The sequence below is a fragment of the Stenella coeruleoalba genome, assembly GCF_951394435.1.
Source record: "Stenella coeruleoalba genome assembly, chromosome: 13".
NCBI lineage: Eukaryota > Metazoa > Chordata > Mammalia > Artiodactyla > Delphinidae > Stenella > Stenella coeruleoalba.
Genome location: NC_137159.1, coordinates 79,536,977 through 79,559,125, shown reverse-complemented (window position 1 = coordinate 79,559,125; position 22,149 = coordinate 79,536,977). Strand labels below are relative to the sequence as shown.

At 43.3% G+C, this 22,149-nt stretch overlaps 1 protein-coding gene and 1 pseudogene across 6 annotated transcripts in view; one reads left to right on the top strand and one right to left on the bottom strand.

Moving 5' to 3' along the window:
• LOC307196391 (uncharacterized protein) overlaps nt 1–22,149 on the bottom strand; it is a gene marked incomplete at its 5' end in the record, with an annotated part of 136,093 nt that overhangs the window by 94,008 nt on the left and 19,936 nt on the right. The window lies entirely within an intron of this gene.
• LOC307196252 (cytochrome c oxidase subunit 7B, mitochondrial-like) lies at nt 3,301–3,543 on the top strand (annotated as a pseudogene). The gene has a single exon. The product of its transcript is annotated as a cytochrome c oxidase subunit 7B, mitochondrial-like (transcript).

The following is a 22,149-nucleotide window of genomic DNA, read 5'->3' as shown; positions in this document are numbered from 1 at the left end:
TCACTGTCGTGGCCTCTCCCGTTGCAGAGCACAGGCTCCGGACGCGCAGGCTCAGCGGCCATGGCTCACGGGCCCAGCCGCTCCGCGGCATGTGGGATCTTCCCGGACCGGGGCACGAATCCGTGTCCCCTGCATTGGCAGGCGGACTCCCAACCACTGCGCCACCAGGGAAGCCCAGGAAAGGTTTTTAAGAGCTGCCATTTCACATGTTGTGCCGGAGTGGGGTCGTCTGTGCTACTGAGTCCTTACGTTTCTCTCAATCTTATTTCAAGAGAGAATGTTGACGCTTATCCTGAACTGGAAACTCTGTTAGCCTCAGATGCAAATACAGCCATGAATTAAAGCACCCTGGAGGCAGTGGTCGCTGACCAAGTGTGTGACTGTTTGGCTCTCTCTGCTGTTAATGGCAGATTGAAAGACAATGTGTGGAAATGGCTTCATTTTACTTTACCAGGCTAAACTAATGTAGGTAATTAAGATTCACTGCCTGACTAACTTCAAATGGCTATACAGAGAGCAACATAATTCTGTTACTCTCTAAATATCAAGGTTTATCCAATAGTAAAAACGAAATTGTATATAATCGAAGGTCTGGTTATCCGTTCGTGTTTGATCCTTAATGACGCACAACCCTTTAGAATACTCATGCTGTGTCCTCTGTTTATGAAGGGCGGACAAGAGGGTCCCAGAGGTTAATGACTGTGCAGGTCTCCTAGCTAGCTGGTGACCAAGACAGGACTCAAAGAAGAAGCCCTCATGGTAAATTAGTGCTCTTTCAAATTAGTCATTGCAAGGATTCATTTTTGTTCAGAGAAATTCTTTATATTTTATTGTTCGTGGTTCATTGAGCCATCTGGAATCAAGGGCATTTTGGACATTGGGCAGTGCTGGGGGTAGGGATGAAAGGAAAGAAGGGACAGTCCCTTTTCCAATGGACTCAAGTGCCATTTATCTTTCATAATCTACCAACAAGGTAAGCTAAACTCCAGCCCCGTCCCTCATGAAAAGATGACTTCAAAGGTCACACTTTAGAAATAAACTAATTCAGAAAGTGTGTTGCCCAGGGTTTATCAGGCTCTGAACCGTTTCTCACAGAAGCACAAGAAGCTGTGCCACTTCCGGGAGGCTGAGGGAGGCCTGGCTGGTCCCCGAGTGAAGTTCAAGGCTCCGGGGATGCAGAGGAGCCGCCCAGAGGAACCAGGAAGGCCAAGGGCCAAGGTGTCAAGTACAAGCTGTGTCCTAAGCGTGCCCAGCGTCAAGCTGAAGAAATTCACTTCAGCCACCAACCGTGAGTAGTGTGCTCCAGCCAATAAAAGGAAACAGTCCAGGTGCCAGAAGCCAGGCAGATCCTGGGGAATGTGAGAAATGTGAAAAAGACCGAGTTCATCACTGGGCCCAGGTCTGGAATATCCATGGTGTTTTGACAAGCTCCTGGCCCTTGGGGTTTGCCCCAAGAATGAATGAATAGATGGACAGTGGCAGATTATCTGTGGGAATAGTGTTTCTTTTCCTTCTTTTTCAAGAGAGTATGACGAATCATGTCACAATACTGGCAGGAAGGAGTATCTCTGTGGAACCCCTGGGGTAGCCTACTCAGAAGGGCGACCAGTAGGACCATCCTCTTGAGCGAGAAGATCTGATGGGACCCTTTGTGTTTTAAAGTTCTAAAGAGAAAAGCTCATCCTCAGTAAGGGAAAGGAAGGGGTGGATCTGGGTTCCTAAAGTAACGAATGCTTGAACATGTCTTAGTTCCGACACTGGAGGAGGTAGCAATGCTTGAAAACTCACGGTTAACTGGTCGAGCTAAAACTGTCCGTATTCTGACCTGAGAGACCAGCATAGAAGCATTAGCAGTGGACCCAGTCTCTGACCTGGGTCAGCCTTTGGAGCCTTTCCTCCTGGTAGCTCAAGGCTTCTGCTGGAGAGACCTGCTTGCTGCCCGCCTCCTTGCGACCCAGCATTCCTGACGTCCCATGCCAATAAGTGGCAGCATCACCGCTGGCCTGCCTCAGCCCACATCTTTGATGAGTGCCCTTTCAATCAGATGCCCTCTCCCCTAAGCACAACAGTGGGGAGTGGGCAGCCCTAAACTGAAGACTCACTGCAGCAGAAAATGACGACAACGTCCTGGGTCTGCAGCCACTGTGGGAGGGGTACTCGGACCAGTTACTGTGCATGGATGCAACTCACCAAGGGCAACTCCTTCTCAGCCACCAGCGCCTCTTTTGCCAACCGGAAATGAACTGCCCGCTCCTTCCACCCTTGGCTGCAAGACCCAGCACAGGGACGAGGAAGATTCTATAGGGGAGGACTGAATACTTGTCAGGGCTTTTACTCAGTATTGATGGCTGGTGTGATGGGGACAGGGGAGAGAGTGAGCATTTGTATTCTAGAGACAGAACGGTCACAGCAAGCACACTCCATTACCACACTGGGGGCATCCCTGTTTCAGAACGAACCAATTAATTAAAGGATGAATGGATTAATTATGTTTATAGGAGATTTGTCCTGTTTTAAAGGCACCAGAAGGACACACCGGTCTTGACTTTAGCCATTCCTGTTTCTGCAAGAAGTGACTTTGCTGTATACCTGAAACTAACATAACATTGTTAATCAACTATACTGCAATATAAAATAAAAAGTTAAAAAAAAAAAGTGGCTTTGGCACTACCAGCAACTGTCAGTCTTAACAATGACCTCAGAAAATTTTGATCAGATGCAAGTTAATTTGCTCTGAGCCATTCCCTAGGGACACAGAAGGTCAGACCTAGAGCCCATCATCTCGATAAGAGGCTCCTATGAGCTCAGGACTCAATGCTGAAAGCAGAGTTTGGTGACCGTTTGGAAAGGCATCTTGAGTGGAGAGTGTGTCCTGGCTTGGCCATTGGGAGACTCAAGTTCTAAAGCACAGCTCTACTTACAACCTGTGAGAACGCAACAGGAAAGTGGGAAAGATTTGTCTTTTTGTTTTTTAATTCTCAAAGCTTAGCCCCATGTAGGAACTCAATAAAGCAAAGAGCGGGGAAGAGAGAGCCAGGGACAGAGGGAAGAATCTGGCCTCCCTCATGAACTTTCTATGGTGACCCCACAGAGAGAAGTGGGGAAGACGCTTTGTGAACTAAACACTGCTAAGTAAGTTCAAAAGTTTTGTGGGATAAAAGTTAGCCTCTAAATGCCACAATTGGAAGTTTAGCAAAAAGTCTGACAGTCTCGTTTTCAGAACTCTTTGCAAGGGTACTTGATATGAAGGTGCAAAAAACTAGCAGCTGCAGTTGCTGCAGTTCCGTCTTCAGCTCCACGATGTTTCCCCTGGTCAAAAATGCACTAAGTCGCCTCTGAGTTCAAAGCATTCAGCAAACAATGGCAAGGCAGAGCCACCGGAAGCAGGCACCTGAGTTCCATGACAAATATGGTAACGCTGTGTTAGCTAATGAAGCCACCTTCTGTGCTGCCGGATGGGCATAGACAGCAACACAAATTGGAATAGAATGGAACCTGTCCCCTGTTGGTAGAGCTGCCCCAAAGGGATGGAGAGATCAGTAATCATCCCCGCTGGTTTAATACTGAATTGTTTCAAAACCAACTCGTAACTGATGCCAAGTAAAAGCACTGTGTACCCATTACAATATGGCGTGATGGAAGATTTAAAAAATAAAGTTTGACAGTCTCTTCTGGAAGGATCCGCACAGGATTTTCCTGCACGGAACAAGACCCAGTTTACATAGCCCATGTGCTGGGTCACGGCCCCCCTTCTTTGGAACATGAGGGGTTGATTCCCGTGGGTGTCCTGGGGCCAGGCTCTACTGAGAAGTAAACACCTTGGTGGTACCACATGTTCATGTGTCCCCGTTTACACTGTGTCAGGAATAAATGGAGCTGGTGGCACAGGAATGCCATCCAGGATGGGACTGTGACCAGGCGGAAGGGAGGGGGGAGATACGGGCTGGCAGTGGGTTGCGATACCAGGCCAGGGGTACCCACGGCCAACTGCACTCAGGGCTTCAGTGCATCTTTAAAGAGAAACACGTTCTTAACCATTTGTTGGGTTTGGGGCAGTGCAGTTGGGTAGACAACAGAACAGGTTCTACAACCAGACTGCCTAAGTTCCAACCGTGGCTTTGTTTCTTTCTAGCTCTAAACCTGGATGAGTCTCGTAACTTCTCGATGGACTCGGGGATGATGATAGTATCTACCTTGTCAGCTTGTTGAGAAGGCCCTGGGGCTGGTCACAGCCACAGACCAAGTGTTTGGTAATTATTTGCTCTCCTGGAGACTCCTCCCAGGTGTGCCCAGGTCAAACACTTGAATCAAAATCGAATAATTATGGTAAAAGAGGCATTGGTCAAGCGATAGGCATGTTCACAATGTCTCCTTCAGCCACATATATCTCAGTCTTCATCACAACACCACGAGGAAGAAGTATTTTGCTTATCACAGACACGAAAACTGAGGTCATAACTGGTGTTCAAGGTGGCACCGCTGATAAGCACACCACTCTTGGGTCCACCCAGACCTGCTTCTTGGAAAACAGCATAAAGCAAGGGCTGTGTTTGCCAACACAGATCTCATCACCACCAGAAGGATCTGTGCAGACAACATGGTAGTTTCTGAAGGAGACCTGAGTCTGACTTCAGCAGCAGGTAGGAAACAAAATACAGTTGGTCCTCTGCACCCACAGATACTGTGCTACACCATTTTATATAAGGGACCTGGGCATCCACAGATTTGGGGATCCTCGAGGGTTCCTGAAACCAATCCCCCACAGACACTGAGGGGCAACTACGGTCAGTAGCTGCAGATGGAACATTCTCCCATAATACAGAGGCAGGTCACAAGGCATGGAGGCTACAGGCAGCGACCTCTGAGGCAGAGGAATTTAAAATGTTGCTCCTAATCTTCAATGAAAGATAAAAGCTGAAAACTCAAAGATCCCCTGTTTAAAAAAGCCCTTCAGGCTTTGCCCAACTGAATGGGGAAAACATCCCGCTCAAAACCCTAGAAATATCTGGGGATGTCAGATTCTAGCTTTGGTTGAAAACCAGGTAAGGAGGGATCAGGTCTTTGAAGAAGGTCTGCTGAAGTCTCTGAGCTCCAGGCCCACCAGAAGCCATGCCCAGCGAGGCTTCTCTCCCCTGTCCTAGATGAAATCGTCAGAGACGGCCTCTGGAAGCTTGAGGAAAGGGAAGCACCACGTAGCAAGGATTCATCCCTAAACCTAATCTGTACTCCTCAACAACTTCCCTGGAGAAGCTCTCTGCCGTGCCAAAGGGAGAAGATATTTTCATTCCATGTTTTATAGACTTGCTTCCTTGCTGGTGCAGGGAACACCGCTCTCCTGGCTCCTAACTCTGCTGGATAGGTACAGATGATTATATGCTTTAATTTCATTTCTTTGAATAGGAAGAAGATGGTCGCCAGTAATGTATATGAAAGTCTTATAACAAACAAAAGTAAAGGGTTATGCAAAAATGTATAAGGAATGATGGTGATCACAGTTATAAAGATAAATGTTATGCAGCAAAGGGAAGAAAACCTAAATTTTAATGACAGAAGAATAATTAATAAACTGTGGCTTATCTATATGATAGATGTCTAGACGGCCATTAAAAGCCATTTTACAATGAACTTTTTCTGACGAAGGAAACTGTTTATGGACTAAGGCTGTGGGAAAATCACATGCCGCCTGCCTGCAGGTAAGCTACATGGACAGATGGACGTAGAGACAATGAGAAGGAAGGGGAAAGGAAGAAAGTTACAATATATAAACAGGATTTACCTTAGAGTGGGTATACCAGTGATGAGCTTTATTTTCTCTTTTACTTTTATTTCTTTCGTTCTATCCTGCCTTGTTCTGAAAGAAATTTAAAGTTGTTTACAGAAGGGAGAGGGGGAAGATGGCGGAAGAGTAAGACGTGGAGATCAGCTTCCTCCCCACAGATACACCAGAAATACATCTACACGTGGAACAGCTCCTACAGAACACCTACTGAACGCTGGCAGAAGACCTCAGACCTCCCAAAAGGCAAGAACCCCACCACCACCACGTACCTGGGTAGGGCAAAAGAAAAAAGAAACAACACAGACAAAGGACAGGGACGGGACCTGCACCTCTGGGAGCGAGCCGTGAAGGAGGAAAGGTTTCCACACACTAGGAGCCCCTTCGTGGGCGGAGACTGCGGGTGGCGGAGCGGGAAGCTTCGGAGCCACGGAGGAGAGCGCAGCAACAGGGGTGTGGAGGGCAAAGCGGAGAGATTCCCGCACAGAGGATCAGGGCCGACCGGCACTCACCGGCCCGAGAGGCTTGTCTGCTCACCCCGGGGCGGGCAGGGCTGGGAGCTGAGGCTCGGGCTTCGGTCGGAGCGCAGGGAGAGGACTGGGGTTGGCGGCGTGAACACAGCCTGTGGGGGGTTAGTGCACCACGGCTAGCCGGGAGGGAGTCCGAGGAAAAGTCTGGAGCTGCCGAAGAGGCAAGAGACTCTTTCTTGCCCCTTTGTTTCCTGGTGCGCAAGGAGAGGGGATTAAGAGCGTGGCTTAAAGGAGCTCCAGAGACGGGCGTGCGCCGCGGCTTAAAAGCGCGGACCCCAGAGACGGGCATGAGACAATAAGGCTGCTGCTGCCGCCACCAAGAAGCCTGTGGGCAAGCACGGGTCACTCTCCACACCTCCCCTCCCGGGACCCTGTGCAGCCCGCCACTGCCAGGGTCCCGGGATCCAGGGACAACTTCCCCGGCTGAACGCACGGCGCGCCTCAGGCTGATGCAATGTCACGCTGGCCTCTGCCGCCGCAGGCCCGCCCCTCACTCCGTGCCCCTCCCTCCGCCCCCCGGAGTGAGCCAGAGCCCCCGAATCAGCTGCTCCTTTAACCCCATCCTATCTAAGCGAAGAACAAATGCCCTCAGGCGACCTACACGCAGAGGCAGGGCCAAATCCAAAGCTGAGCCCCGGGGAGCTGTGCGAACAAAGGAGAGAAAAGGATATCTCTTCCAGCAGCCTCAGGAGCAGCAGATTAAATCTCCACAGTCAACTTGATGTACCTGCATCTGTGGAATACATGAATAGACAACGAGTCATCCCAAATTGAGGAGGTGGACTTTGAGAGCAAGATATATTATTTTATCCCCTTTTCCTCTTTTTGTGTGTCTATGTGTATGCTTCTCTGTGAGATTTTGTCTGTATAGCTTTGCTTTCACCATTTGTCCTAGGGTTCTGTCCTTCCATTTTTTTTTTATTAAAAAAATTTTTTTTCTTAATAATTATTTTTTAATTTTTATTTTAATAATTTTTATTTTATCTTACTTTATTTTATTTTATCCTCTTTCTTTCTTTCTCGCTTTTCTCCCTTTTATGCTGAGCCATGTGGATGAAAGGCTCTTGGTGCTGCAGCCAGGAGTCAGTGCTGTCCTCTGAGGTGGGAGAGACAACTTCAGGACACTGGTCCACAAGAGACCTCCAGCTCCACGTAATATCAAATGGCGAAAATCTCCCAGAGATCTCCATCTCAACACCAACACCCAGCTTCACTCAACGACCAGCAAGCTACAGTGCTGGACACCCTATGCCAAACAACTAGCAAGACAGGAACACAACCCCACCCATTAGCAGAGAGGCTGCCTAAAATCATAATGAGGCCACAGACACCCTGAAACACACCACCAGACGTGGACCTGCCCACCAGAAAGACAAGATCCAGCCTCATCCACCAGAACACAGGCACTAGTCCCCTCCACCAGGAAGCCTACACAACACACTGAACCAACCTTAGCCACTGGGGACAGACACCAAAAGCAACAGGAACTACGAACCTGCAGCCTGCAAAAAGGAGACCCCAAACACAGTAAGATAAGCAAAATGAGAAGACAGAAAAACACACAGCAGATGAAGAAGCAAGAAAAAAACCCACCAGACCTAACAAATGAAGAGGAAATAGGCAGTCTACCTGAAAAAGAATTCAGAATAATGATAGTAAAGATGATCCAAAATCTTGGAAATAGAATAGACAAAATGCAAGAAACATTTAACAAGGACCTAGAAGAACTAAAGAGGAAACAAGCAATGATGAACAACACAATAAATGAAATTAAAAATACTCTAGAAGTGATCAATAGCAGAATAACTGAGGAAGAAGAATGGATAAGTGACCTGGAAGATAAAATAGTGGAAATAACTACTGCAGAGCAGAATAAAGAAAAAAGAATGAAAAGAACTGAGGACAGTCTCAGAGACCTCTGGGACAACATTAAATGCACCAACATTCGAATTATAGGGGTCCCAGAAGAATAAGAGAAAAAGAAGGGGACTGAGAAAATATTTGAAGAGATTATAGTTGAAAACTTCCCTAATATGGGAAAGGAAATAGTTAGTCAAGTCCAGAAAGCACAGAGAGTCCCATACAGGATAAATCCAAGAAGAAACATGCCAAGACACATATTAGTCAAACTATCAAAAAATTAAAACAAAGAAAACATATTAAAAGCAGCAAGGGAAAAACAACAAATAACACACAAGGGAATCCCCATAAGGTTAACAGCTGATCTTTCAGCAGAAACTCTGCAAGCCAGAAGGGACTGGCAGGACATACTTAAAGTGATGAAGGAGAAGAACCTACAACCAAGATTACTCTACCCAGTAAGGATCTCATTCAGATTTGATGCAGAAATTAAAATCTTTACAGACAAGCAAAAGCTGAGAGAGTTCAGCACCACCAAACCAGCTTTACAACAAATGCTAAAGGAACTTCTCTAGGCAAGAAACACAATAGAAGGAAAAGACCTACAAAAACAAACCCAAAACAATTAAGAAAATGGGAATAGGAACGTACATATCGATAATTACCTTGAATGTAAATGATCAAGTGGGGTTTATTCCAGGAATGCAAGGATTCTTCAATATATGCAAATCAATCAACATGATATACCATATTAACAAATTGAAGGAGAAAAACCATATGATCATCTCAATAGATGCAGAGAAAGCTTTTGACAAAATTCAACACCCATTTACGATAAAAACCTTGCAGAAAGTAGGCATAGAGGGAACTTTCCTCAACATAATAAAGGCCATATATGACAAACCCACAGCCAACATCATCCTCAATGGTGAAAAACTGAAACCATTTCCACCAAGATCAGGAACAAGAGAAGGTTGCCCACTCTCACCACTATTATTCAACATAGTTTTGGAAGTTTTAGCCACAGCAATCAGAGAAGAAAAGGAAATAAAAGGAATCCAAATCAGAAAAGAAGAAGTAGAGATGCCACTGTTTGCAAATGACATGATACTATACATAGAGAATCCTAAAATTCTACCAGAAAGCTACTGGAGCTAATCAATGAATTTGGTAAAGTAGCAGGATACAAAATTAATGCACAGAAATTTCTGGCATTCCTATACACTAATGATGAAAAATCTGCAAGTGAAATTAAGAAAACACTCCCATTTACCATTGCAACAAAAAGAATAAAATATCTAGGAATAAACCTACCTAAGGAGACAAAAGACCTGTATGCAGAAAATTATAAGACACTGATGAAAGAAATTAAAGATGATACAAATAGATGGAGAGATATACTATGTTCTTGGATTGGAAGAATCAACATTGTGAAAATGACACTACCCAAAGCAATCTACAGATTCAATGCAATCCCTATCAAACTACCACTGGCATTTTTCACAGAACTAGAACAAAAAATTTCACAACTTGTATGGAAACACAAAAGACCCCGAATAGCCAAAGCAATCTTGAGAACGAAAAACGGAGCTGGAGGAATCAGGCTCCCTGACTTCAGACTATACTACAAAGTTACAGTAATCAAGACAGTATGGTACTGGCACAGAAACAGAAAGATAGATCAATGGAACAGGATAGAAAGCCCAGAGATAAACCCACGCACATATGGTCACCTTATTTTTGATAAAGGAGGCAGGAATGTACAGCGGGGAAAAGACAGCCTCTTCAATAAGTGGTGCTGGGAAAACTGGACAGGTACATGTAAAAGTATGAGATTAGAACACTCCCTAACACCATACACAAAAATAGGCTCAAAATGGATTAAAGACCTAAATGTAAGGCCGGACACTATCAAACTCTTAGAGGAAAACATAGGCAGAACACTCTATGACATAAATCACAGCAAGATCCTTTTTGACCCATCTCCTAGAGAAATGGAAATAAAAACAAAAATAAACAAATGGGACCTAATGAAACTTCAAAGCTTTTGCACAGCAAAGGAAACCATAAAAAACACCAAAAGACAACCCTCAAAATGGGAGAAAATATTTTCAAATGAAGCAACTGACAAAGGATTAACCTCCAAAATTTACAAGCAGCTCATGCAGCTCAATAACAAAAAAACAAGCAACCCAATCCAAAAATGGGCAGAAGACCTAAATAGACATTTCTCCAAAGAAGACATACAGATGGCCAACAAACACATGAAAGGATGCTCAACATTATTAATCATTAGAGAAATGCAAATCAAAACTACAATGAGATGTCATCTCACACCAGTCAGAATGAACATCATCAAAAAATCTAGAAGCAATAAATGCTGGAGAGGGTGTGGAGAAAAGGGAACCCTCTTGCACTGCTGGTGGGAATGTAAATTGATACAGCCACTATGGAGAACAGTATGGAGGTTCCTTAAGAAACTACAAATAGAACTACCATATGACCCAGCAATCCCACTACTGTGCATATACCCTGAGAAAACCATAATTCAAAAAGAGTCATGTACCAAAATGTTCATTGCAGCTCTATTTACAATAGCCCAGAGATGGAAACAACCTAAGTGTCCCTCATCGGATGAATGGATAAAGAAGATGTGGCACATATATACAATGAAATATTACTCAGCCATAAAAAGAAACGAAATTGAGCTATTTGTAATGAGGTGGATAGATCTAGAGTCTGTCATACAGAGTGAAGTAAGTCAGAAAGATAAAGACAAATACCATATGCTAACATATATATATGGAATTTAAGAAAAAAAAATATCATGAAGAACCTAGGGGTAAGACAGGAATAAAGACACAGACCTACTAGAGAATGGGCTTGAGGATATGGGGAGGGGGAAGGGTGAGCTGTGACAAAGCGAGAGAGAGGCATGGACATATATACACTACCAAACGTAAGGTAGATAGCTAGTGGGAAGCAGCCACATAGCACAGGGAGATCAGCTCGGTGCTTTGTGACCGCCTGAAGGGGTGGGATATGGAGGGTGGGAGGGAGGGAGACGCAAGAGGGAAGATATATGGGAACATATGTATATGTATAACTGATTCACTTTGTTATAAAGCAGAAACTAACACACCATTGTAAAGCAATTATATTCCAATAAAAATGTAAAAAAAAAAAAAAGAACAGGAAAGAAAGTTCTCCCATGTTCTCTGCTCATCGGGACACTGTGGAAGGGGTAAATAGTGGGGCAAAGTTTGTCGCCCTCTGTGACCCAGTGAGTCACCTTCAGGGAATCCAAGCAGACTCTGTGTGAGTTGAAGACACAGTGTCAAAGTAAGCATAACAGCTGCAGTGGAGGGCGGGTTACTAATTCCAGGCTCTGTGCTGACTTCTGCAAACTATCTCATCTAATCCTCACACAGCCCTACACTGTATCATCATCATTCCTCATAGACCTGGAAACAGTTTAGAGAATAACTCAAACTCAATGAGCTGGCACATGGCAGGGCCAGTATTCAGATTCTCCACGCCCAACATGGTTCACCATTCCGCCCTATTGCTTTTCAATCCAGAAAAAAATAAGCAGTGTTCCATACAGGGCAATGGCACAATGCCAAAATGTAGTTCATTGAAAAAAACCCAACAGGGGATCGTTTTTCTCTTTTTTGTATTTCCAAGCTTTGGCCAATGATTAGGTTTACTTTTAAGTTGTCTACCCTTTTGGATTCCCTGCACCACTTCTCAAGCCACTCTGACTTGCACTGTTTCCAACTGACTTTCAGAGTTCTGGAGGCATCCGTTTCTCTCTACCTGATGAAGGACCTTCCTCGGGATGCAGAGAATCACCTTGGTTGTAAATAAGCTCCTCCTCGTGCTGCAGCTTCTACAGTTCCAACGTTAAGCCCATCAACAAACTATTTCTATGAGGTGAATCTTCAAACTGAACTTAAATCAACTGTGAACACATCACTGAGCCCCTCCCGCACAGCCCTTCTTCGCCTCATGTATCTCTGATTCCTCACCCCATCCTTTGGAGGGCATGTTCTATTAGACCCAACAGGTGGAGGAAGTAGGGAGACCCAGGAATTTAAAATGGTATTAAACTGACCAAAACAATATTTACTAGAACTGGTAATGTTGATTGGAAATAAGTGCCCTCCTACATTCACATGTGGAATATAAACAAGAATAACCTTCATTCCCGAGGACAGTTTTATAAAGCATGCCAACAGCGTTGACAGTATACAGAGCCTTCGAACCAGAAATTCCACTTGAGTAGATTATTCTAAGGAGACAAGGATAAATGAAGGCAAAATTTAGCTAGTAGGATGTTTCCTAGCACTGTTTTAATAGGGCAAGCCTGGAAGCCAAATGTCTAAAAATAAGAGTTTGTTTAAATAAATTGGGGTCTACCTTTATAAACAAATAGCCCGCATCCACATAAAAGCGATGTCGTAGAACGAACTATATTGACTTTAAAATTATTTTTGCTTCTGATGTATTTAAAGTGAGGAAAGTGGGTAACAAAACAATTTGTGCCACATGATCTCATTTTTCAAAGAAACACTGTAATATGAACGTGTAAGGAAAAAATCTAGAAAGATATAAATATATACTCGAAAATGTTGATAGTAGTTATTTCTAGAGTTGTTATTACCAGTAGATTTTAATTTCTTCTTTTTGTATATATGTTGTTTAAACTAACCCATAGGGAAGATGAATTACTCTGTAAAAAAATGAAAAGGAATTTAAAAATGAAACAAGCAAAACATACCAAGCCTCCAGTTTTGCATTTCTGTTTATATAGAACAAAAGAGCCAAGATATGGATTAAATAACTCACAAAGCCAGGTCAGAATATTCTTCTGTGTTTGTCTCTGGCATTGCCGTGAACGCAGCTAAAGATGTAACAACCCTTCACATCAGGTGGAGGTTGATGGAAGACACCCATGTAAGCATGGCACTGTCTCCTGAGGGATGCCAACCCAGGGATGTCAATAAAAGTAACCCAGAGCTTTCTCTCTCTAACGCTTTCAAGTTCAAACCAATTTTTATAATATTCATAAGAAATTTCCTTTCACCCAAACCCTCCCCATCTTTGATTTCACAAGCCCACACCTACCCCAATGGACCCAGCAGTGGTTTATTATAGCTTTCACGGAAGCAGAAAGCACTTGGTAATCAAAGATAATTCTGCTCCCACGTGAATAAATGCAGTTCAGACTCGTCTGCCACTAAAAGTCCTCAAAGGAATAGAAGACATCAATGCATATGATTTTAGTTCTAAACTGTTTTTAAAGTATGTTCCAGCACACTTAATAGCAGAGTGAGCTAATGTACACCAGCACTTCTTTTTCTTGAAAGCTGCTTCCATGTGTGACTGAACAGAAAGATGCATCCTGGCCTTTCATCTAAAATAGCATCTGAGAAAGTGACTGTTTTCCTTCACCCCTTTCCTTTTCCCCGGTTTGGGAAAACTTTCATTCTCTAACAAAAACTTATTAAGTTTCTGCTAGAAAACACAGATATGACCATGTTTCATTGCAGTGGCTTTCAAATGGTACCCTGTACAACCTCCCTTGCCTTGTTTTTGCTAGACCAACTGCCAAGCAAATTCTGGGCTTCCAGATAAAATGTCAAGGAGTTTCAAGGCTTAAAAATGTTAGAAGGCCACTCACCAAAGGGTGGTAGGGATACAAGGCCCCTCATGATGTAACCTTAGCTTGCCTCTCTCCATAGTTCCATGAATTACTTGGATGGTTTGCATGTCCAGTGTACACCTTGTTCTTTCATGCCTCAGTGGCTTCCCACACTCTGCCCTCTCTACTGGATCCACCTTCCTATCCTTGACTGCCTAGGAACTGCTGACACACTTGCTCAGACATCCCCTGCTTTATGAAGCATTCAATGAACAAGGTCCTTTCCAACTTTCCCAGCAAGGTCAGCCCCTCCAATGTCAAGGCTACTTCCTGTACCTTAGAGATAATCCCATCATTACATGGGTCACACTCAGCTAGAGTATGTTTTACATGTACATCTTCTTTACCAGAAAGTAAGGGTTTTGAGAGCAATGTCTAGGTCATATCTCTTTTTGATCCCAGAATTAGCATAGCACTCTTCTCAATAACTAAGGGCTCATAAAACTTAGTTGATCTAGACCAAAAGGCTACGTTGGGTCATCAGAGAGAGTGAAGGAAAAGGGAAGTGGGGGGAGGAAGAGAAGATGGAGAAAGTGGAAGATACAGGAGAGGAGGGAGAGAAAAAGGGGAGTATGGGGTGAAATACTCAAGAATGTGATGGTTTTAGAATCTTGAAATCTGGCTTTTTGTGTGGCCAAAATTTTCTTACCGTATTACATTTGTTGTTTAATTGATGTCAAGGGAAGGTGAGCAAATAGGTAGTAATATTAAACTTTGTGTGTTTCCAGGAGAAAGTGCAGTGTTGGGGGATCTGTAGGTGCATATTGGGACAGCAAGACACTCTTAAATGTGTGTTTTAACAACTTATGCTTGAGAAATGATTATTAGACATCAAAATATCTTTCATATATCTTCGTCCACTTTGCCTTTAAAATTCTCCATGACAACATTTCTCTAAGTATGTTCCATGGACTAGGTGGTGGGTGAGAAAAAGATCAAATAATTCCTTGCTTAAAAACACTTTTAGGAAACGTTGAGTTAAATTAAAAATTCTTTGTCTGCAAGACTACCCAGGTCTTTAAAATACTGTTACATATTTTGAATCTCTAAGAGTATTCAGAATTTCTCAAATTCAGTTGACCATAGAATCCCTTTTCGATAGTGCATCCCCTAGGTCTAAAACACACCTTAGAAAATGAAGTCCTACATAGTAAGTAGGGTAGATATCGTTCCTTGCCATTTATAAAGGGCACCAATCCTAAAGAAAGTGATATCCTCAAGAGCATACGGAGAGTAAGAGTGAGGATTTCAAGCCAAGTACCAGAGACATTAGTTCACTGTGATTCCTAATCACTTTGAATATAATGCAATTTAGGTTTTGGGAATGTTTATTTTGGCCTGAATCAAATTTCGTACTTCAGAATTAGGTGTGGAACTTTTAGACCCCCCAGGCTTTATCTATGGAGTCCCACATGCACAGGTAGTCCTGAAACAGGCTTAATATAATGGGAGTTTTAAAGCCAGAGCCCAGGACTTCCCTGGTGGTCCAGTGGTTAAGACTCCGCGCTCCCAGTGCAGGGGGCATGGGTCTGATCCCTAGTCAGGGAACTAAGATCCCACATGTCACATGGCACGGCAAAAGTTAAAAAAAAAAAGCAAAGTCAGAGCCAAGCCCTGAGGCTTGGTCATGAAGCATAGATGGAGAAGCTACAGTGATCTCCCCGCACATACAAGCCACTGTTAAAAAGTACATTTTGATAGATTTTCATGGAAATAAGCGGTAATTTCCTAGTACTTAGACATTAACATAGATAATAGACTAACGAAACAGATCTGAAAGAAGACAGATATTCACACTGCAATTCAAATTAACTTATTTTGTCCATCAATATCACTGGAAATAAAATTTTCTGGTCACAATCGTCCTCTTATCACAATAATGTCATAAAACAGAAGCTACTAGAAGGTATAACCTTCTTTTTAGCCTTACACTAAAACCACTATAGATTTTCACCACCAAATCATTCTAGATTCATAAAATCCATCTTCCACTTCAAGGCACATCCTAAGCATCATCACTGTCAGAATCAGACATTGTTTCAAGAAAAGCATCAGAGCAGAGATCAAGAGACTGGCTCTGCTGTCAACTAGTTTATGACCTTACGCGAGTGAATTGCTCCCCCTAAACTTTGTTGCTATAATCCTATGCCATCTCAGCAGTGGCCCCTAGCCACAGTTGGCAACTCTGCCCCAGAAATGCAGCTAGCCCTCACTGAAGTATGCTGTAAATGTAAAACACATACTCAATTTCAGATACTTAAAATGAGAAAAAGAATATCTCAGTACATTTTATATTGAATTCACATTGAAATGATACTATTCCCAAAGTATTGGGTTGATTAAAATAGATAATTAATTTCACTTATTTCTTTTTACTGTATTATTTTAAGTGTGGCTATTAGAAAATTTAAAATGACCATCGTGACTCGCTTTATATTTATATGGACAGCGTTGATCTGATCTGTCAAATGAGGTCATGGTTTCAGATCACTGCACAGTTACCTTCCAGCCCTGAACTTTTAAGATGGAACATTTGATAGAGAATAGAACCCGGGAAGATGTGAGGCATAAACACTGACTGAAAGAACCAGCAAGACAATGTTCCAGAGGAGACTCTGAGCTTGAAGAATCACAGAGGAAACACTGGGTGTGCCGCCGAAGGGGAATGGGAAGGGGAGAAGCCAACTAGGGGGAGGGGGAAGGGGCCGGGGACTGAAGGGGGACGGGGAGGAGATCAACAGAAGCAGCAAAACTTCTCTCATGATGTTGTCAAGGGTGGATATCGATAGATTCAGCGAGTTTTATTTCTCTTGGTTTGTGCCTTACTTCGTCAAACTGGTGAACACTGGTTGGAAGTTACTGAGAAGGGCATGTCCACCTTCGTGGAAGGATAAGGGGTTAAGGAGGAGGAAGCTGAACAAGAAAGCCTGGCTCAATAACTTGGACCGAGTCCTTCAAACTCCCATCCACTCTCCTCAAACCTCATCCTAAGCCCCTTGGGCAGACTGTCAAGAGGAGGCTTCATGGAGCAAAGACTCACTGAAAAGGATTGTGAAAATAAAGGCATTTTAGCTTGGTGAGGAGTACTCCGATTCAGAAGGAAAATGCTTCCCATGACCTTGTCTTCTGGGGGGAAGAAAAAGGAACCCAGAGTCAGTTTATCAGACTCTAAAAATGAAAATGACCAGAGAGTGAAGCAAGTTTACATGCTTGATAACCACATGATTAGAGAAAAAAACCTTTGCAATCCTGACATAATTTCAGAGAAGTCTGAAGGAGGAAAGCTGGGAAATTTATAGATGGGCATTTTTTTAATTTTTTGCCGTACGCGGGCCTCTCACTGTTGGGGCCTCTCCCGTTGCGGAGCACAGGCTCCGGACGCGCAGGCTCAGCGGTCATGGTTCACGGGCCCAGCCGCTCCGCGGCATGTGGGATCTTCCCAGACCGGGGCACGAACCCGTGTCCCCTGCATCGGCAGGTGGACTCTCAACCACTGCGCCACCAGGGAAGCCCTATAGATGGGCATTCTTGATGTGAGTTCTAGAAAGGTGTCTCTAGTATGGGAATAGGGGAATTCATGTGAACTTGCTAGGGAAAGACAGAATAAGCCCCCATGGGAGTCGTCTTAAGAATACTAATGCCATTTCCCACACTAATTTCCAGCAATTCACTCACCAGCAGTGTAGGGATGCATGACACATTTTAATTTTCAATCTCATGGGTTAAAAAAAATAGTATTTCATTCTTGCTTTCATTTGCATTTTTTCAATTTTCAGATGTCTACTAGCCATCTAAAATTATCATTCTGTGAAATGTCTATTTATGTTCTTTTATCCACATTTCTATTGGACTGTCTTTTCCTACCAATTTATAGGATTTCTAGCACTTCGAGTGCTAGAAATAAAGTGTTGTAAATGTCTTTGCCCAGCCAAAAAAAAAAAAAAAAAGAATACTAATGCCAGAAAAACAACATGAGCACCCATTTGCTGGTGTTTCTCCCAAGGGAAAGGACTCAGGAGCATTTGGGTTGAAACAGTTCTTCTCTATGTGGAAAGTTTAACATACGTCATCTCAGGCTTTCCAACTGCCTTCCACGACTCCCAGAACTCCTAGGAAGTCAAATTATCCCCTCTCTGTTTCTTCTTGAGAACCAGTGAGACTACAACATCCTACCCCAAGTCCCATCACGTTTTTACAGATCAGATTAAGTCAAGCCCAGAGGAGCCATGTGATTCTGGACAGTCTTTGAGTTGGCTGCTGGTAAAGCTTGGCTAGAATCCAAGCCTCGTAAGTTAAATCATTGAATATTGCCTTGGGCTTCCTGAGCAGGGCAGCACAGGATTATAGCACACCATGAAGTAGCGGTATTAATTATCTAGACCGCCTGCACTGCATCCCAACCATTGAAAAGAAACACCCAACAATCTCTTTGACAGATGAACATCTGTGGGTCTGTTGATCACAGATGATGGAGGTCAAAATTTTATTTCTGATGTTCAAAAGCCAGTTAAAAGTTTCCAGAAAAAGATAAAGCATAACATGATGTTTAAAATGAATTACAGTCTTTAAGCATTAAAATATGTATTATTCAATGTTTGTTTCATCTAAGCAGTTAATCACTGAATCAACTTAAACTTGAAGTCTAAGTCAACTTTGGCTTCGCTTCAGATGAATGAAGCTTTGCTCAGTTTTGAGTCCTCGTTAGAATAGCCCCAGAGAGTTTCTGAAGGGAATCCTGCCATGCAGAGCAGAATAAAAGATGATAATGAAGATTTTCTTTACTAGGAATGTACTACTATAGTTTTACTAAGTTAGAGAAGTTCTAGATAATGGATAAACCTGGGGCTGGGAAGAAGCATTACACTCACTGATACGGAATTTTTAAAAGTAAGTGTCATTGTGCAAATTGATTTATTAAGGAAAAATCGTGTGAATCTCAAAAAGAAATCTCATCCCATAAAGGAAGTCAAAGAAAAAACACTTTTGCTCTCATGTAATCCAACCCCTTCATTTTGGGGACGGGCACATTGAGACCCAGGCTGGGACAGAAGAATTTTCCTTCCTCACAAAACGATGCTAGCCGTCTAGAGCGAAGTTGAGCAGTGTTACAGTTAAGCAATGGGTCTTACAGAAATCAGAGAAATAAGAAAGATTGTTTTCCTCCAAGAAGTATTCAGTAGCTTCATTTTTTTCCCTTTTATTTCTTTCGTATGTTTTAAAACTACTGGTGAAACAGGTGGTATTTGGTGTCCAGTCTTTTTTTCTTAAAAAAATGGAGCAGGGAAGAAATTTAAATCCCTTTCTAATGTAGAGATTAATAACAGCTCTGCCACTGGGTCCAAGTTGTTCAATGATATATATAAAAAAAGTTATATGTCAACTGTTGATTTAGAAATACTCAGTTAGCTACATAGTAACTGGTTGTGAAATCTTGACACCTCCACCCAAAATTATTTATTTGTTGGTTGGTTGATTGGTTGGTTCTGCCCAACACAGCCTAGTGATGTTTTGAGGCAAAAATGTTAGATCTCTACCTCCAGCAAATTTGAAAATACATTTTGAGGACTTTTGCTTCTGAGAAAAAGAGAAATCTTCAAGACACCACAATTATTCCACCAAAAACAATCAGAAAAGCAAGATAAATTGAAACAAACAGGTATTTCAAAGAATCAGAGAAGCCATGAGGAATAAGATTAAGACTGTAAAACTCTGGAGGAAGAAGCCCCTTGCAGAGGAGCACTGGGGACGTCCTGCCCTACTGATCACTGGTGAAGGCTGAAAGCTGAGACCCTGGGCTGGGGGCAGGCAGAGGGCCTCTACTGTGAGACAGAAACCAGCGGAGCTGATGTCAGTGCAAAAACCTGCAATGACAATATTGGGCATGGCATGGCCTCAAAGAGTGTGTTTTCACCATTAAAAGATGTACTAGGGCTTCCCTGGTGGCGCAGTGGCTGAGAGTCTGCCTGCCGATGCAGGGGACACGGGTTCGTGCCCCGCTCCGGGAAGATCCCACATGCCACGGAGCGGCTGGGCCCGTGAGCCATGGCCGCTGAGCCTGCGCGTCGGGAGCCTGTGCTCCGCAACGGGAGAGGCCACAGCAGTGAGAGGCCCGCGTACCGCAAAAAAGAAAAAAAAGATGTACTAAATTCCACAGGTACATGGGGTGGGAGACTAAAGGGTTAAATCAAACCTTCTGAAGAGCAGACTGGGATTTTCCACAAGCTCCCAGGAAGAAAACACACCTCACTGGGGAAAGAGCCATGAATGAGAGTTGAAAGCTCTTGAGGAGGTGACTGGTCACTTTTCCAGGGGGCACAGACCTATCAGGGAAGAACCAGAGGCTGAGAATCCAGGCCTGGTCCCTGGTCCCTGTCAAGGGGCTGCTGCTGGGATACGAAGAAACCAAGAGAGCTGAACCTTTATACCCCTTGAACAACAGCTCCCCATTTCCCCCTCCCCAGCACCTGGTAACCACTATTCTACTCTGCTTCTGTGAGTTTGACTATTTCAGATTTGTCACGTAAGTTGATTCAAGCAGATTTGTCCTTCTGTGTCTGGCTTATTTCGTTCAGCATGATGTCCTCCAGTTCCATCCATGTTATTGCAAATGGCAGGATTTCCTTCTTTTTTAAAAAGGCTAAATAACGTTATGCTGTACACCACATTTTTCTTTATCCATTCTTCCATCCATAGACATGTTCTAGGGATCTGCTCTGTAGTATCATGCCTGTAGTTAACAATACTGTGTTGTGCACTAAAAATTTTGTGACAAGGGTAAATCTCATGTTAAGTGTTTGAAAGAGAGAAAAGAAGGAGGGAAGGGGGGAGGGAGGGAGGGAAGAAGGGAAGGAGAGAGAGAGAGAAAGAAAGAAAGGAAAAAAGAAAGAAAGAACGAGAGAGGGAAAGCAAGCAAGCAAACAAGAAAGAAAGGAAGTCTAGCACACGTTAAGCACTAATAAATGCTAACTATAATTCACTTCCCTGTAAAAAAAAAAAAGGAAGAGAGAGAGAGAGAAACAAAGAAAGTCTAGCACATTAAGCACTAATAAATGTTAACTACTATAATTTGCTTCCCTGTTAAAAAAAAAGAGAGAGAGAGAGAAAGAAGAAAAGAAAGAAAGAAAGAAAGAAAGAAAGAAAGAAAGAAAGAAAGAAAGAGAAAAGAAAGAAAGAAAGGAAGAAAGAAAGAAACCAGCAGAGCTTTGCATAGTTGCTTCGGGGACAAGTAACAGAATAAGAGTCTTGAAAACCTAAAAACTGAAACTAGTCTCTGTCTAAGGACGTAGCCTCCTTTAGGGGTAAGCCAAAAACCTCTCACCACGGCCTTTGCTTTTCCAACCCATCTAATCTCTCTGTTTTGTGGGTTCTCTTAGCCTTTCTGTTCATTCTCCCAAAGAAGATGTCCCATCACTTGCAACTCAAGAAATAAATAATAATCAGCCATTTCTTCATCACACTTTTTGAACCTTTCTTTGAAAATTATCTTTCCAGGTTAATAACTGCTGTCCTTATGTGACTTACACATAGGCAAAATGATATATTTTAAAAACGATCTGTGGCCTGATTATCACCAAAGATCAAAGCTGTACTGTGGCAGACACAGGCCATGGAGCTGGAGAAGAAAATCAAGGTGTGTGCTGCAAGAGGGTTAGAAGAAGCAGAAAGGAGAAAAGATGGGTCTGGAGCTGGTGCTCTGAAGGCCTGTGTAGACCTCACTGCATGCCTCACTGATTTGGTACAAAGCTCATACTGTCTCATAATGAGTTCATTTCTCATGTCTCTGTCTTATTCCTCAAACTCCAAGTAAATTGTAAACTTCTCAAAGGCAAGGTCTTAAATATCTCATAGCAGCTAGCCCTGCTGTGAACGCAAGACAAGGTCACAGAAAGAGAAAGGAATAAAGAAGCCGGTAATTGAAGGGAGGAAAAAGAGAGAAGGGGCAGGCCTCAAAATCAGAGTGCTACACAAAGTACATCAAGGCATTCTTTTATCAAGGAGAGTTAGCCAAGGCCCTTTTAAGGTCTGGTGTCCACCTTGCAGACAGCCTTCCAGGGCCCAGGCTGTAGCTCTCCTCTAACAGCCTGCTTAGAAATGAGCTGAAAGGCACTTAATGGAGTTCCATGAGGTTCCCAGGTCTGGACGACCTGCCGTGTTTTGTTTAGGAGCACAAAACTGGACCCCATCTTTGTGGAAAAGCAGTGAGACTCCTGGGAAGACTGCTACACCTCACCAAGAAAAGAACCAGAAAGTACTGCTTTGTTATAAAATAAAAGGCT